A 15,108-nucleotide genomic window follows, 5' to 3' on the forward strand; every position below is an offset into this window, starting at 1 on the left:
ACTGGGTGCAGTGACCTGCCAGCCCCCAGATGCTGCCTTATTAAGGGCTGGTGGGGCCCTCCTGGCACTGGAGGCATCCTTTGTCCCATCTGAGTGGGCATGAATAGATGATCAAGTCTCAGGCAGGACAGCCGTCGACCTCTGACTATGCAGGCAGGTATATGTGGTCCTCTAGCTCAGTCCAGCCTGGGCATTGTCAGGCCCTCATGTACAGTTACGGAGCTGATCATGATGCCGGGCAATTCAAGAGCTACCTGGGCAGTGTAGACATTCCTTTGAGAAGTTTCAACTACCAACATGCATGTGGCTGAGAAAAAGGCCTCCTGCTCACAGCCTCATAGGCTGCCAAGACAGGTAGTAATCCTCTAGACATTGGAGTGTGGCCCTGACACAACACCCATGCAGCAGACCATGGCCCTGCAATCCTCTGTCCTTTCAGTCGTTAGAAACTTTTGACATGCATATTCATTAAGAATCAAAGAGCAACTGGACCTCCCAGTGTGAGGTTTACACTGCCACTGCCATTGTCTTGGAGAGCCATATGCATCCATGTGGCCTCTGGAAAGCCTGCCGACTATGGGTTCCATGGCATGGAAGAATTCTCGAGCCTCCTGTTACTTCATTGCACAAGAGTTTCCTTACCAACCTAGCATTTGGTTTCTTCCTCTTAGTAAAGGAGAGAGAAGAAACGGGCAAAGGAGCAGTATTGTTTTTCAGGGATGGGCAATTAATATGGCCAGGGAGATGGCATAACTCAAGGACTCCCACCTCTCAGGGGCAGGAATGAGGTCTGTGTGTCTTCTGACGGCACATGGGCTGTTCTGGGCCAGCCTCTGAGATGTGAGGACCTGATGCCCAAGGAAAGAGACTAGAGTTTACCACCACCAATGATCCTGACTTTTCAGCAAGTGAAAGAACTTGCAGTCTTGGGAGGGACAGTAAGAGCACTGGATGAGTTGCTGCAGCCCCTGACCCTAAGTGAACCCCTTTCTTTCTTTTGTGTCAGATTCTGTGCTGTGCAGTGAGCTGTCATTGACATAGAATCTGTTGCTTTCTCCCAGCCAGCATCTGTTCTCAGGCCCAAGGGCCTCAGTTTTCCTTTGGGAATTATATCTCACCTGCTTCCAGTCCAAACAGTTGCAGAAGGATGACCCCATGTTCCACCCAGCTCGAAGATGGGTTTACAACCCACATCTAGCCAGTCCCATTTTCCATCTTCTGGTGATGGGTCAAGGATGAGAATGCAACCCAAGCCAGATCAAAGGCATTTTAAAACCATGACTTTCTTGGAATCCAAGAAAAGGAGAAACTCTTTCTCGGAAAATGGATGGTGAGTGGTTGTCAGCCTAGAACTGCTGTTGGCCCAAGTGCAGTGAGAGAGCCTGTGCCTGTGAATGGGGTCCCCCAAAGGCACTGAGCGGGACAAAGGTTTGCAGAGAAGCAAGGTCACACTGAGACAGTGTGAGCCACTGGACCTGCCAGGTCCAAACCCATTCTTCAACTTGCCACTTGCAAGTATTAATGTATTTCTACCCTTACAATAAATACTAATTTATTTTACTTCCGTAAGTGTGTCCAGTCGCTGGGAAAAGAAAAAGTCCTGGTTGATACATCTGAGTCAATAATCCCTGACCCTTCCTCAGGTGTCCTCACTGGGTAGGCATGGCTGTGGGAGGTGAAGACACTGGGTGGGGTCATATACTAGGGGAGCTGCCAAACAGCTCTGTCCCTGCTCCTTCCCTGTCCCGGGAGAGGGAAAGCCTGGAACAGTGATAGGATAGCCAGTAGGGGAAGAGGTTCCTCAGTGGTTAATTGGCCTTTTTGTGTTTTCCTTCATTTAGGGTCCATTATTTGGGTAATGTGTTTTTACAAAGAAATCCCCCTTTTCCTCTAGATTTCCAGTTTGTTACAGTAGGTTTCTCTTATTTGACGTTTAATTTTTCCTGTCTAATTTTCTACAGAATCATGACAAATAATGAACAAATACTCGTACTTTACTATTAACTGAAGCCCCTATTCACGTTCCCTTTGTTATACCTTTCCTTGTTCCAGGATCTGAGAGGACATGCGGTCATCATGTCTGCTTAGACTCTTCTGGGCTCTGACAGTTGCTCAGACTCTCCTTGTTTCCATGACCTTGACAGCGTGGAGGAGGGCTGCTCAGGTATTGTATAGACTGCCGGGCGCTGGGATTTGCTTGGTGGTTTTGTCGTGGTTAGACTTGGCTTTGAAAAAGCAGACCACAGAGGTGAAGTGCTTCCTCTTCACTATATATCAAGAGGACAGGCTCTTAAGGGAACTTCTCCCTTATATTCTTAATTTTGGTCACCTAGCTGAGGTAATGTTTGTCAAGTTTTCCCACAGTGAGGTTAATTTTTTCCCATGTCCATCCTGTGTGTCTTATATAGGAGGAAGTCATAATGCAGAAGCCACACTTGAGGAGAGAGGGGTTAGCTTCACATCCGGATGGACAGCTGAGTGGCTATATACGTTGTTTAGAAGCTTTCTGCACAGGAGATTTCTGTTTAACACCATTCATCAAAAACTATGTAATTTATTTATACCAGTTGGGACACGTGAATAATTATTGTAAACTTTTGGTTATGATCCAGCACTACATTATTAGACTGGTTAGTTCATTCTTGCTTTGGCTGTTGAGAGCTTTTTCCATTTGCTCTTGTTTTCATTTTACATAATTTTTCTTTTGTGGGTTTTAAAAATTTTTGGTACTTCTTTACTTTCTGATTTTTTTTTTTTTTTTTTTTTTTTTTTTTTGCTGTATGTGGGCCTCTCACTATTGTGGCCTCTCCCGTTGTGGAGCACAGGCTCCGGATGCGCAGGCTCAGTGGCCACGGCTCACGGGCTCAGCCACTCCGCGGCATGTGGGATCTTCCCGGACTGGGGCACGAACCTGTGTCCCCTGCATCGGCAGGCGGACTCTCAACCACTGCGCCACCAGGGAAGCCCAACTTTCTGATATTTTAAGATTATCCTGCTTCATATATTTACTGTCTCAGTCCTAGCATCAGCCCTTTCTTCAAAGAGGCCTTGTTCCTTTTATTAGAGAATGGTATTAAAAACTTACATGTGGGAGCTAAATATGCCCAGCTGACAGTACATCGAAATATATGCATGTATCCCAGCCTATGCACATACACATAATTATAAAGGTTTCCATGTGGAACTATGTGCAGGCTAAAGATAGTTTATACTGATATCTCCAACCGGATCTGTTATGACATGGATATTGTAAACTTCTCCCTTTGTTTGACTGTAACATCCAACTCCAGTGGTAAGAAACCTGGCTTCCACCCTTTGTCATTTATTAAATTCAATGCTTGTTCCATTTGGCGACTGATATCGTAGTTTCAGTACTGTTAGCTGCTACCCCTCCTGGGAAAGAACATAGAGTCCACTGTGTGTGTATGGCACATTTTGTCTTTGGCCTACAGATTCTGTACCTTTCCAAAGTTAACTTAGGTCAGCCCATTTGTCCCACTACCAACAGCGAGTTTTTTCATACATTTCTGAATCAGTTAGATTCTTTGTTACATTCTGTATGCCAGTCTTTGACACTCCCATATCCTAGGTAGCTAAGTTTGGATAGATTGTAACTTACTTGTTGGGTTGTAACAATCTGTGGGTGTAGCCAAATGCATAGTGACAGCTATTCACCACTGAAGTATCATATGGACTGTTTCAACCACATATTCCGTAAACTGTTTACCGTGTCAGTTTTGCCTTTTCTAGAATGTCATATAAAGGAGGTCATACAGTGTGTAGCTCTTCAGACTGGATTCTTTCACTTAGCAATGTAAGTGTTAGATGCATCTATTTTTTTTTTTTTTTGCACGGGTTGATGATTGTCCATTCCTTTATATCTCTGAATACTATCGCACTGCATGTATATGAGAGGGAAAATAATTTTCCCTCTACACTTCTATGTTCTTTATTGAGATTCCCCTTGTAATGAAAAAGAGATGAACTGGAGAAAAAAACCAGAAGTTTAATATATACCATGCATACCTCCTGTATACTTGAAAGATACCCAGGAAAACTGAGTCACTCCCTGAAATGGCCCAAGCCGTTACCTTAAATGCTATCTTCAGAACAAAAGCAAGATGTTAGGGAATGGAGGCAGCCATTTAAGGGATGTTATTAGTCAAAGCCCAGTAAACAAGGGTATGGTTGTTACACAGATTTACATCCAGGTCTATTTCATTGACAAGCTTTTTTTAATTTTTTAAACATTTATTTATTTGGCTGCGCTGGGTCTTAGTTGCGGCCTGTGGAATCTTGAGTTGCGGCATGCGGGCTCTTAATTGCAGCATGCGGGATCTAGTTCCCTGACCAGGGATTGAACCCTGGTCCCCTGCATTGGGAGCATGGAGTCTTAACCACTGGACCAGCAGGGGAGTCCCAACAAGCTTTTCTTGATATTTAGTCATCATTCAATTCCTGGTCCAGAGAGGGACATACCCTTACAAATGGAGATATCCCTAATAAATGCAAATGCACCTCCTAAAAGGGCATTTTCCACTTGGTTTTGAAAGATTCTCCTGGGTCTGCTGCTTCTTAAATTACTCAGTCCAAAATAATCCTTTTGTCAAATGGGCATATTTTGGGGTGGTGTATTCTGCACCCCTTGACATGTGTGTGCCCTAATTTGCTTATGAATTCATCTACAGAAGGACATCCTGATATCTTTAAGTTTTTAGCCATTGTGAATAGAGCTGCTGTGCATTGCTTGACGCTAGTTTTGGTTTGAACACAGTTTTTCAAAGCAGTTGTCTAAATACAAGCGGTACACTTCTTGGATCCCAAGGTGAGACTTTTTAGATTTGGAAAAAACTGCCAAAGTGTCTTCCAAAGCTGGTTGTACATGCATTCCACCAGCATCTTGAGTTTATTCTTGTATGCTTATTTACTGCCTGTTTATCTTCTTGGGGCAGGTGTGTGTTTCTACCTTTACCAAATTTTAATGGCGTTGTTGGCATAATTTGAGTGCAAATCCTTTATCAGACATGTGTTTTGGAAATAGTTTCTTGCAGTTTGTGGTTTGTCTTCCAGTTTTCTGAATAAGGTCACCAGACCCAAAGTCATGTAGATTATCGTTTTTTTTCCTAGGATTTTTATAGTTTGGTAATTTAAATTTGTCTATGGACATTTTGAGTGAATTTTGGGTTAAGTCGTAAAGTTTGTGTCTACATTCATTTCATTACATATGGTTTGTAATTAATTGCTCCTTAACCCTCTTTTGAGAAGACACAGCGAGATACTTGGCTCCATTTCAGTTTCGGTTTCCAAACTTAGTATATACAGCAGAACTGCCTTCCACATGAGGCCTCTGGGTTTGTGAGTGTGGCACTCCCGGCACTTTTCTCACATCCCACAGGGGGCGCCGAACCCACCTGTGTGACCCTGGGGGCACAGGTGCACCCTGCCCACAGACTTTGCTCTGTGAAAAGCAGACAGGAGCTTTGTCTCCTGTCAGGGCTTAGGTTTCTGGACCATGAGGCATTCTCCACACTGACGAGCTGGGTTTTCTCAGGAACCACTGGTGAGGAGACTCCACAAGAGGAAAAAATGAGCAAGTGTGGAGAATCCTCCTGTGCAGCTGACCGCTGGGTGGGCGGGGTGCATCTTCAGGGCACTCAGGAGAGAAAGGGTTTAATGTGGAATACTGTGCGCTTTTAGTTAGTTTTATGTGCAGTGTACATGGTGACCAGTGTCGTTCTTTGGAGACTGGTGTCTAGTTTTCCTGGCACTGTTTGTTGATGGTTTTAGGTAGAATAAATTTTTTTTTTTACATCTTTATTGGAGTATAATTGCTTTACAATGGTGTGTTAGTTTCTGCTTTATAAAAAAGTAAATCAGTTATATATATGTTCCCATATCTCTTCCCTCTTGCATCTCCCTCCCTCCCACCCTCCCTATCCCACCCCTCTAGGTGGTCACAAAGCACTGAGCTGATCTCCCTATGCTATGCGGCTGCTTCCCACTAGCTATCTATTTTACGTTTGGTAGTGTATATATGTCCATGCCACTCTCTCACTTTGTCACAGCTTACCCTTCCCCCTCCCCATATCCTCAAGTTCATTCTCTAGAAGGTCTGTGTCTTTATTCCTGTCTTACCCCTAGGTTCTTAACAACATTTTTTTCCCTTAAGTTCCATATATATGTGTCAGCATATGGTATTTGTCTTTCTCTTTCTGACTTAATTCACTCTGTATGACAGACTCTAGGTCTATCCACCTCATTACAAATAGCTGAATTTCGTTTCTTTTTATGGCAGAGTAGTATTCCATTGTATATATGTGCCACATCTTCTTTATCCATTCATCTGATGATGGGCACTTAGGTTGTTTCCATCTCCGGGCTATTGTAAATAGAGCTGCAATGAACATTTTGGTACATGACTCTTTTTGAATTATGGTTTTCTCAGGGTATATGCCCAGTAGTGGGGTTGCTGGGTCATATGGTAGTTCTATTTGTAGTTTTTTAAGGAACCTCCATACTGTTCTCCATAGAGGCTGTACCAATTCACATTCCCACCAGCAGTGCAAGAGTGTTCCCTTCTCTCCACACCCTCTCCAGCATTTATTGTTTCTAGATTTTTTGATGATGGCCATTCTGACTGGTGTGAGATGATATCTCATTGTAGTTTTGATTTGCATTTGTCTAATGATTAATGATGTTGAGCATTCTTTCATGTGTTTGTTGGCAGTCTGTATATCTTCTTTGGAGAAATGTCTCTTTAGGTCTTCTGCCCATTTTTGGATTGGGTTGTTTGTTTTTTTTTGATATTGAGCTGCATGTGTTGCTTGTATATTTTGGAGATTAATCCTTTGTCAGTTGCTTCGTTTGCAAATATTTTCTCCCATTCTGAGGGTTGTCTTTTCATCTTTTTTATGGTTTCCTTTTCTGTGCAAAAGCTTTGAAGTTTCATTAGGTCCCATTTGTTTATTTTTGTTTTTATTTCCATTTCTCTAGAAGGTGGGTCAAAAAGGATCTTGCTGTGATTTATGTCATAGAGTGTCCTGCCTATGTTTTCCTCTAAGACGTTGATAGTTTCTGGCCTTACATTTAGGTCTTTAATCGTTTTGAGCTTATTTTTGTGTATGGTGTTAGGGAGTGATGTAATCTCATACTTTTACATGTACCCTTCCAGTTTTCCCAGCACCACTTATTGAAGAGGCTGTCCTTTCTCTTCTGTACATTCCTGCCTCCTTTATCAAAGATAAGATGACCATATGTGCGTGGGTTTATCTCTGGGCTTTCTATCCTGTTCCATTGATCTATATTTCTGTTTTTGTGCCAGTACCGTACTGTCTTGATTACTGTAGCTTTGTAGTATAGTCTGAAGTCAGGGAGCCTGATTCCTCCAGCTCCGTTTTTCGTTCTCAAGATTGCTTTGGCTGTTCGGGGTCTTTTGTGTTTCCATACAAATTGTGAAATTTTTTGATCTAGTTCTGTGAAAAATGCCAGTGGTAGTTTGATAGGGATTGCATTGAATATGTAGCTTGATTTGGGTAGTAGAATCATTTTCACAATGTTGATTCTTCCAATCCAAGAACATGGCATACCTCTCCATCTCTTTGTATCATCCTTAATTTCTTTCATCAGTGTCTTATAATTTTCTGCATACAGGTCGTTTGTCTCCTTAGGTAGGTTTATTCCTAGATATTTTATTCTTTTTGTTGCAATGGTAAATGGAAGTGTTTTCTTGATTTCACTTTCAGATCTTTCATCATTAGTGTATAGGAATGGCAGAGATTTCTGTGCGTTAATTTTGTAACCTGCTAATTTACCAAATTCATTGATTAGCTCTTGTAGTTTTCTGGTAGCATCTTTAGGATTCTCTATGTATAGTATCATGTCATCTGCAAACAGTGACAGCTTTACTTCTTCTTTTCCGATTTGGATTCGTTTTATTTCCTTTTCTTCTCTGATTGCTGTGGCTAAAACTTCCAAAACTATGTTGAATAGGAGTGGTGAGAGTGGGCAGCCTTGTCTTGTTCCTGATCTTAGTGGAAATGCTTTCAGTTTTTCACCATTGAGGATGATGTTGGCTGTGGGTTTGTCATATATGGTCTTTATTATGTTGAGGAAAGTTCCCTCTATGGCTACTTTCTGGAGGGTTTTTATCATAAATGGGTGTTGAATTTTGTCGAAAGCTTTGTCTGCATCTATTGAGATGACCATATGGTTTTTCTCCTTCAATTTGTTAATATGGTGTATCACATTGATTGATTTGTGTATATTGAAGAATCCTTGCATTCCTGGAATAAACCCCACTTGATCATGGTGTATGATCCTTTTAATGTGCTGTTGGATTCTGTTTGCTAGTATTTTGTTGAGGATTTTTGCATCTATGTTCATCAGTGATATTGGCCTGTAGTTTTCTTTCTTTGTGACATCCTTGTGTGTTTTTGGTTTCAGGGTGATGGTGGCTTCGTAGAATGAGTTTGGAAGTGTTCCTCCCTCTGCTATATTTTGGAAGAGTTTGAGAAGGATAGGTGTTAGCTCTTCTCTAAATGTCTGATGGAATTCACCTGTGAAGCCATCTGGTCCTGGGCTTTTGTTTGTTGGAAGATTTTTAATCACAGTTTCAATTTCAGTGCTTGTGATTGGTCTGTTCATAGTTTCTATTTCTTCCTGATTCAGCCTTGGCAGGTTGTGCATTTCTAAGAATTTGTCCATTTCTTCCAGGTTGTCCATTTTATTGGCATAGAGTTGTTTGTAGTAATCTCTCATGATCTTTTGTATTTCTGCAGTGTCAGTTGTTACTTCTCCTTTTTCATTTCTAATTCTGTTGATTTGAGTCTTCTCCCTTTTTTCCTTGATGAATCTGGCTAACGGTTTATCAATTTTGTTTATCTTCTCAAAGAACCAGCTTTTAGTTTTATTGATCTTTGCTATCGTTTCCTTCATTTCTTTTTCATTTATTTCTGATCTGATCTTTATGATTTCTTTCCTTCTGCTAACTTTGCGGGTTTTTTGTTCTTCTTTCTCTAATTTCTTTAGATGCAAGGTTAGGTTGTTTATTCGAGATGTTTCCTGTTTCTTAAGGTAGGATTGTATTGCTATAAACTTCCCTCTTAGAACGGCTTTTGCTGCATCCCATAGGTTTTGGGTCGTCGTGTCTCCATTGTCATTTGTTTCTAGGCATTTTTTGATTTCCTCTTTGATTTCTTCAGTGATCACTTCGTTATTAAGTCGTGTATTGTTTAGCCTCCATGTGTTTGTATTTTTTAACAGATCTTTTCCTGTAATTGATGTCTAGTCTCATAGCGTTGTGGTCAGAAAAAGATACTTGATACAATTTCAATTTTCTTAAATTTACCGAGCCTTGATTTGTGACCCAAGATATGATCTATCCTGGAGCATGTTCCAGGAGCACTTGAGAAAAATGTATATTCTGTTGTTTTTGGATGGAATATCCTATAAATATCAATTAAGTCCATCTTGTTTAATGTATCATTTAAAGCTTGTGTTTCCTTATTTATTTTCATTTTGGATGATCTGTCTATTGGTGAAAGTGGAGTGTTAAAGTCCCCTACTATGAGTGTGTTACTGTTGATTTCCCCTTTTATGGCTGTTAGTATTTGCCTTATGTATTGAGGTGCTCCTATGTTGGGTGCATAAATATTTACAATTGTTATATTTTCTTCTTGGATCAATCCCTTGATCATTATGTAGTGTCCTTATTTGTCTCTAGTAATAGTATTTATTTTAAACTCTATTTTGTCTGATATGAGAATTGCTACTCCAGCTTTCTTTTGATTTCCATTTGCATGGAATATCTTTTTCCATACCCTCACTTTCAGTCTGTATGTGTCTCTAGGTCTGAAGTGGGTGTCTAGTAGACAGCATATATATGGGTCTTGTTTTTGCATCCATTCAGCCAGTCTGTGTCTTTTGGTGGGAGCATTTAATCCATTTACATTTAAGGTAATTATTGATATGTATGTTCCTATTCCCATTTTCTTAATTGTTTTGGGTTTGTTATTATAGGTCTTTTCCTTCTCTTGTGTTTCTTGCCTAGAGAAGATTCTTTAGCATTTGTTGTAAAGCTGGTTTGGTGGTGCTGAACTCTCTCAGCTCTTGCTTATCTGTAAAGGTTTTAATTTCTCCATCAAATCTTAATGAGATCCTTGCTGGGTAGAGTAATCTTGGTTGTAGTTTTTTCTCCTTCATCAGTTTAAATATGTCCTGCCAGTCCCTTCTGGCTTGCAGAGTTTCTGCTGAAAGATCAACTGTTAAATTTATAGGGATTTCCTTGTGTGTTATTTGTTGTTTTTCCCTTGCTGCTTTTTTTTTTTTTTTTTTTTTTTTTTGCAGTACGTGGGCCTCTCACTGTTGTGGTGTCTCCCGTTTTGGAGCACAGGCTCCGGACACGCAGGCTCAGCGGCCATGGCTCACAGGCCCAGCCACTCCGCGGCATGTGGGATCTTCCCGGACTGGGGCACGAACCCGTGTCCCTTGCATCAGCAGGTGGACTCTCAACCCCTGCACCACCAGGGATGCCCTCCCTTGCTGCTTTTAATATGTTTTCTTTGTATTTAATTTTTGACAGTTTGATTAATATGTGTCTTGGCATGTTTCTCCTTGGATTTATCCTGTATGGGACTCTCTGTGCTTCCTGGACTTGATTAACTATTTCCTTTCCCATATTAGGGAAGTTTTCAACTATAATCTCTTCCAATATTTTGTCAGTCCCTTTCTTTTTCTCTTCTTCTTCTGGAACCCCTACAATTCGAATGTTGGTGTGTTTAATGTTGTCCTAGAGGTCTCAGACTGTCCTCAGTTCTTTTCATTCTTTATTCTTTATTCTGCTCTGCAGTAGTTATTTCCACTATTTTATCTTCCAGGTTAGTTATCCATTCTTCTGCCTCAGTTATTCTGCTATTGCTCCCATCTAGAGTATTTTTAATTTCATTTATTGTGTTGTTCATCGTTGTTTGTTTCATCTTTAGTTCTTCTAGGTCCTTGTTAAATGTTTCTTGCATTTTGTCCATTCTATTCCCAAGATTTTGGATCATCTTTACTATCATTATTCTGAATTCTTTTTCAGGTAGACTGTCTATTTCCTCTTCATTTGTTAGGTCTGGTGGGTTTTTATCTTGCTCCTTCATCTGCTGCGTGTTTTTCTGTCTTCTCATTTTGCTTATCTTACTGTGTTTGGGGTCTCCTTTTTGCAGGCTTCAGATTCGTAGTTCCCATTGTTTTTGGTGTCTGTCCCCAGTGGCTAAGTTTGGTTCAGTGGGTTGTGTAGGATTCCTGGTGGAGGGGACTAGTGCCTGTGTTCTGGTGGATGAGGCTTGATCTTGTCTTTCTGGTGGGCAGGTCCACGTCTGGTGGTGTGTTTTGGGGTGTCTGTGAACTTATTATGATTTTAGGCAGTCTCTCTGCTAATGGGTGGGGTTGTGTTCCTCTCTTGCTAGTTTTTTGGCATAGGGTGTCCAGCACTGTAGCTTGCTGGTCGTTGAGTGAAGCTGGGTGCTGGTGTTGAGATGGATATCTCTGGGAGATTTTAGCAGTTTGATATTATGTGGAGCTGGGAGGTCTTTTGTGGACCAGTGTCCTGAAGTTGGCTCTCCCACCTCAGAGGCACCGCACTGACTCCTGGCTGCAGCACCAAGAGCCTTTCATCACCATGGCTCAGAATAAAAGGGAGAAAAAGTAGAAAGAAAGAATTAGTAGAAGTAGAAAGAAAGAAAGAAGGAAAGAAGGAAAGAAAGAAAGGAGGGAGGGAGGGAGGGAGGAAGGAAGAAAGGAGGGAAGGAAGGAATAAAAGAAAGAAAGAAAGAAGATCAAGTAAAATAAAATAGAGTAAGATAAAATATAATAAAGTTATTAAATTAAAAAATAATTATTAAGAAAAATTTTTAAAAAAAAAAAACCCCAAAAACACAAAAAATACAAAACCGGATGGATAGAACCCTAGGACAAATGGTGGAAGCAAAGCTATACAGACAAAATCTCACACAGAAGCATACACATACACACTCACAAAAAGAGGAAAAGGGGAAAAAATCATAAACCTTGCTCTCAAAGTCCACTTCTTCAATTTGGTATGACTCGTTGTCTATTCAGGTATTCCACAGATGCAGGGTACATCAAGCTGATTGTGGAGCTTTAATCCGCTACTTCTGAGGCTGCTGGGAGAGATTTCCCTTTCTCTTCTTTGTTCTCACAGCTCCCAGGGGCTCAGCTTTGGATTTGGCCCCGCCTCTGCGTGTAGGTCGCGGGAGGGCATCTGTTTGTTTGCTCAGACAGGACGGGGTTAAAGGAGCCGCTGATTCGGGGGCTCTGGCTCACTCAGGCCGGGGGGGAGGGAGGGGCACGGAGTGTGGGGCGGGCCTGCGGCAGCAGAGGCCAGCGTGATGTTGCAGTAGCCTGCGTTCTCCTGGGGAAGTTGTCCCTGGATCCCGGGACCCTGGCAGTGGCGGGCTGCACAGGCTCCCCGGAAGGGAGGTGTGGCGAGTGACCTGTGCTCGCACACAGGCTTCTTGTTGGTGGCAGCAGCAGCCTTAGCGTCTCATGCCCGTCTCTGGGGTCCGCGCTGTTAGCCGCGGCTCGCGCCGTCTCTGGAGCTCCTTTAAGCAGCGCTCTTAATCTCCTCTCCTCACGCACCAGGAAACAAAGAGGGAAGAAAAAGTCTCTTGCCTCTTCGGCAGGTCCAGACTTTTCCCCGGACTCCCTCCCGGCTGTGGCGCACTAACCCCCTGCTGGCTGTGTTCACGCCGCCACCCCCAGTCTTCTCCCTGCGCTCCTCAGCTCCTCTCCCTGCGCTCCTCAACTCCCAGCCCCGCCCGCCCCGGTGGGTGAGCAGACAAGCCTCTCGGGCTGGTGAGTGCAGGTTGGCACCGATCCTCTGTGCGGGAATCTCCCTGCTTTGCCCTCCGCACCCCTGTTGCTGCGCTCTCCTCCGCGGCTCCGAAGCTTCCACCTCCGCCCCCGCAGTCTCCGCCCGTGAAGGGGCTTCTAGGGTGTGGAAACCTTTCCTTCTTCACAGCTCCCTCCCACTGGTGCAGGGCCCGTCCCTATGCTTTTGTCTCTGTTTATTCTTTTTTCTTTTGTCCTACCCAGGTACGTGGGGACTTTCTTGCCTTTTGGGAGTTCTGAGGTCTTCTGCCAGCATTCAGTAGGTGTTCTGTAGGAGTTGTTCCACGTGTGGATGTATTTCTGGTGTATTTGTGGGGAGGAAGGTGATCTCCGCGTCTTACTCTTCCGCCATCTTCCCCCTCTCCCAAACACTTTAATAATAGTAATTTTTGTGATGCATGAGCATGGAATATTGTTTTCTATTGTGTCTTCAGTTTCTTTATCAATGCTTTATAGTTTTCTGAGTATAGGCCTTCCATGTCCTAGGTTAAATTTATTGCTAAATAGTTCGTTCTTTTTGATGGAATTGTTTTCTTAATTTTTCTTGCTGGTGGATCATTATTAGTGTATAGAAACAAAACTGATTTGTGTATACTGATTCCATATTTTGCAACTTTACTGAATTTATTTTTTAACATATTTTTTGAAGTAATGTGAAAAATTTAAATACTAAAATCTCACAGTTTCTACTGCACCCCAGGTAGTCCACAGGACCCAAGAGATGGTAGCTACTAATATACTCTTCCCACGGTGCCTCTTCATACCATGCGGACTCCGCCAAGGGAAATAAGTATCACAACTTTGGTTGAACATGGTCTGGGTAAGTCTTGGCCTCTATAACAAAATTTGATGTCTGTCTTATCTGAGTTTCTGGCATGATACTGACATGGTTGTCTAGAAAAGTAATTTACTTTCCAGTAATTTAAAATGTACAGAAAAGTTGCAATAATGGCAAAAAGTACTCACATTTGCCACTTCACACAAAATGCTCAGTGTGTTTTGCCCACGGAACCAGCACATAACCCCTAAATGAAGAAATCCTGATGTCCACATTATAATTTAATACTCAGCCCCACTTCAACTTTCACCTACTGTCCCAACTGTATGAAAATGTCTTTTTCCATCCTGATCCGGTTTTCTTTTTCTGGACCCATTACTGAGTTTCCCCCTCATTTGGACAACCGTGATGGATTTGAAGCAGACAAGATGAATATGGGATCTAGGTGGCCTTTTCTGTATGGCTTTTTTCACTAAGAATGTTTTTAATGTTCATTTTTGTAACAAATATCAGCGCTGCACTTTTTTTTCATTGTCATTAAAAATACAAAACACGACTTTAGCATTTAATTCACTTTACGTATACAGTTTTGTGGTATTAACTACCTTCATATAGTTGCACAAGCAAGTTAACTAACATGGGTACCTCCTGTGTGCATGGCAGATACCCAGGAAATTGAGTAACACCCTGAAACAGCCCAAGACATCACCTTAAATACCATCTTCATCTAAAATGCAAAAAAAGGAAGGCTATAGTCGTTTCTGTCTACATTCATTTGATTGTATATGGTTTCCAGTTGATGTTGTATAACTAGTTGTGGAGAAGTCATGGGGTAGGTGGCCTCATTTCAGTTTGAATTTCCAAATTTAGTGGATTCTGCAGGCTTGATACAAGGTTTACAAACTTTATATTGGATCAGGACATCCCATGGTGTAACTGGTATTCATGGTTTGTTCAACAGTTAAAGTTCTGTGTGATATGAGTTCATCCCGGAGTAATCCAGGTTATTACTGGAGGTAAACAAATGTTTCTGTTACACATTTGTCCCAGGATGAAAGGACAAGAGAAATAAGACCTAATTTATAAAAGTGCCTTCAAACTAATTGATACTGAAGTATAGTTGACCTACAATGTCGTGTTAATTTCTACTGTACAGCAAAGTGATTCATATATACATACATATATATATATATATATATATATATATATATATATATATATATTTTTGCGGTACGCGGGCCTCTCACTGTTGTGGCCTCTCCCGTTGCGGAGCACAGGCTCCAGACGTGCAGGCTCAGCGGCCATGGCTTACGGGCCCAGCCGCTCTGTGGCATGTGGGATCCTCCTGGACCGGGGCACTAACCCGTGTCCCTTGCTTCGGCAGGCAGACTCTCAACCACTGCACCACCAGGGAAGTCCTATACATATTTTTCATATTC

At 42.0% G+C, this 15,108-nt stretch overlaps 1 long non-coding RNA gene across 3 annotated transcripts in view; it reads left to right on the forward strand.

Annotated features, from left to right (window-relative positions):
- Positions 1 to 2,058: 2,058 nt before the first annotated feature.
- Positions 2,059 to 15,108, forward strand: part of LOC141278637 (uncharacterized) — a 29,033-nt gene continuing 15,983 nt past the window's right edge. For all 3 annotated transcript variants that reach the window (XR_012331694.1, XR_012331695.1, XR_012331696.1), the window contains exons 1-2: positions 2,059 to 2,164; positions 13,592 to 13,711. This is a non-coding gene — a long non-coding RNA (uncharacterized lncRNA). The remainder of the gene's footprint in view (positions 2,165 to 13,591; positions 13,712 to 15,108) is intronic.

The sequence above is a fragment of the Tursiops truncatus genome, chromosome 4, assembly GCF_011762595.2.
Source record: "Tursiops truncatus isolate mTurTru1 chromosome 4, mTurTru1.mat.Y, whole genome shotgun sequence".
Lineage (NCBI taxonomy): Eukaryota > Metazoa > Chordata > Mammalia > Artiodactyla > Delphinidae > Tursiops > Tursiops truncatus.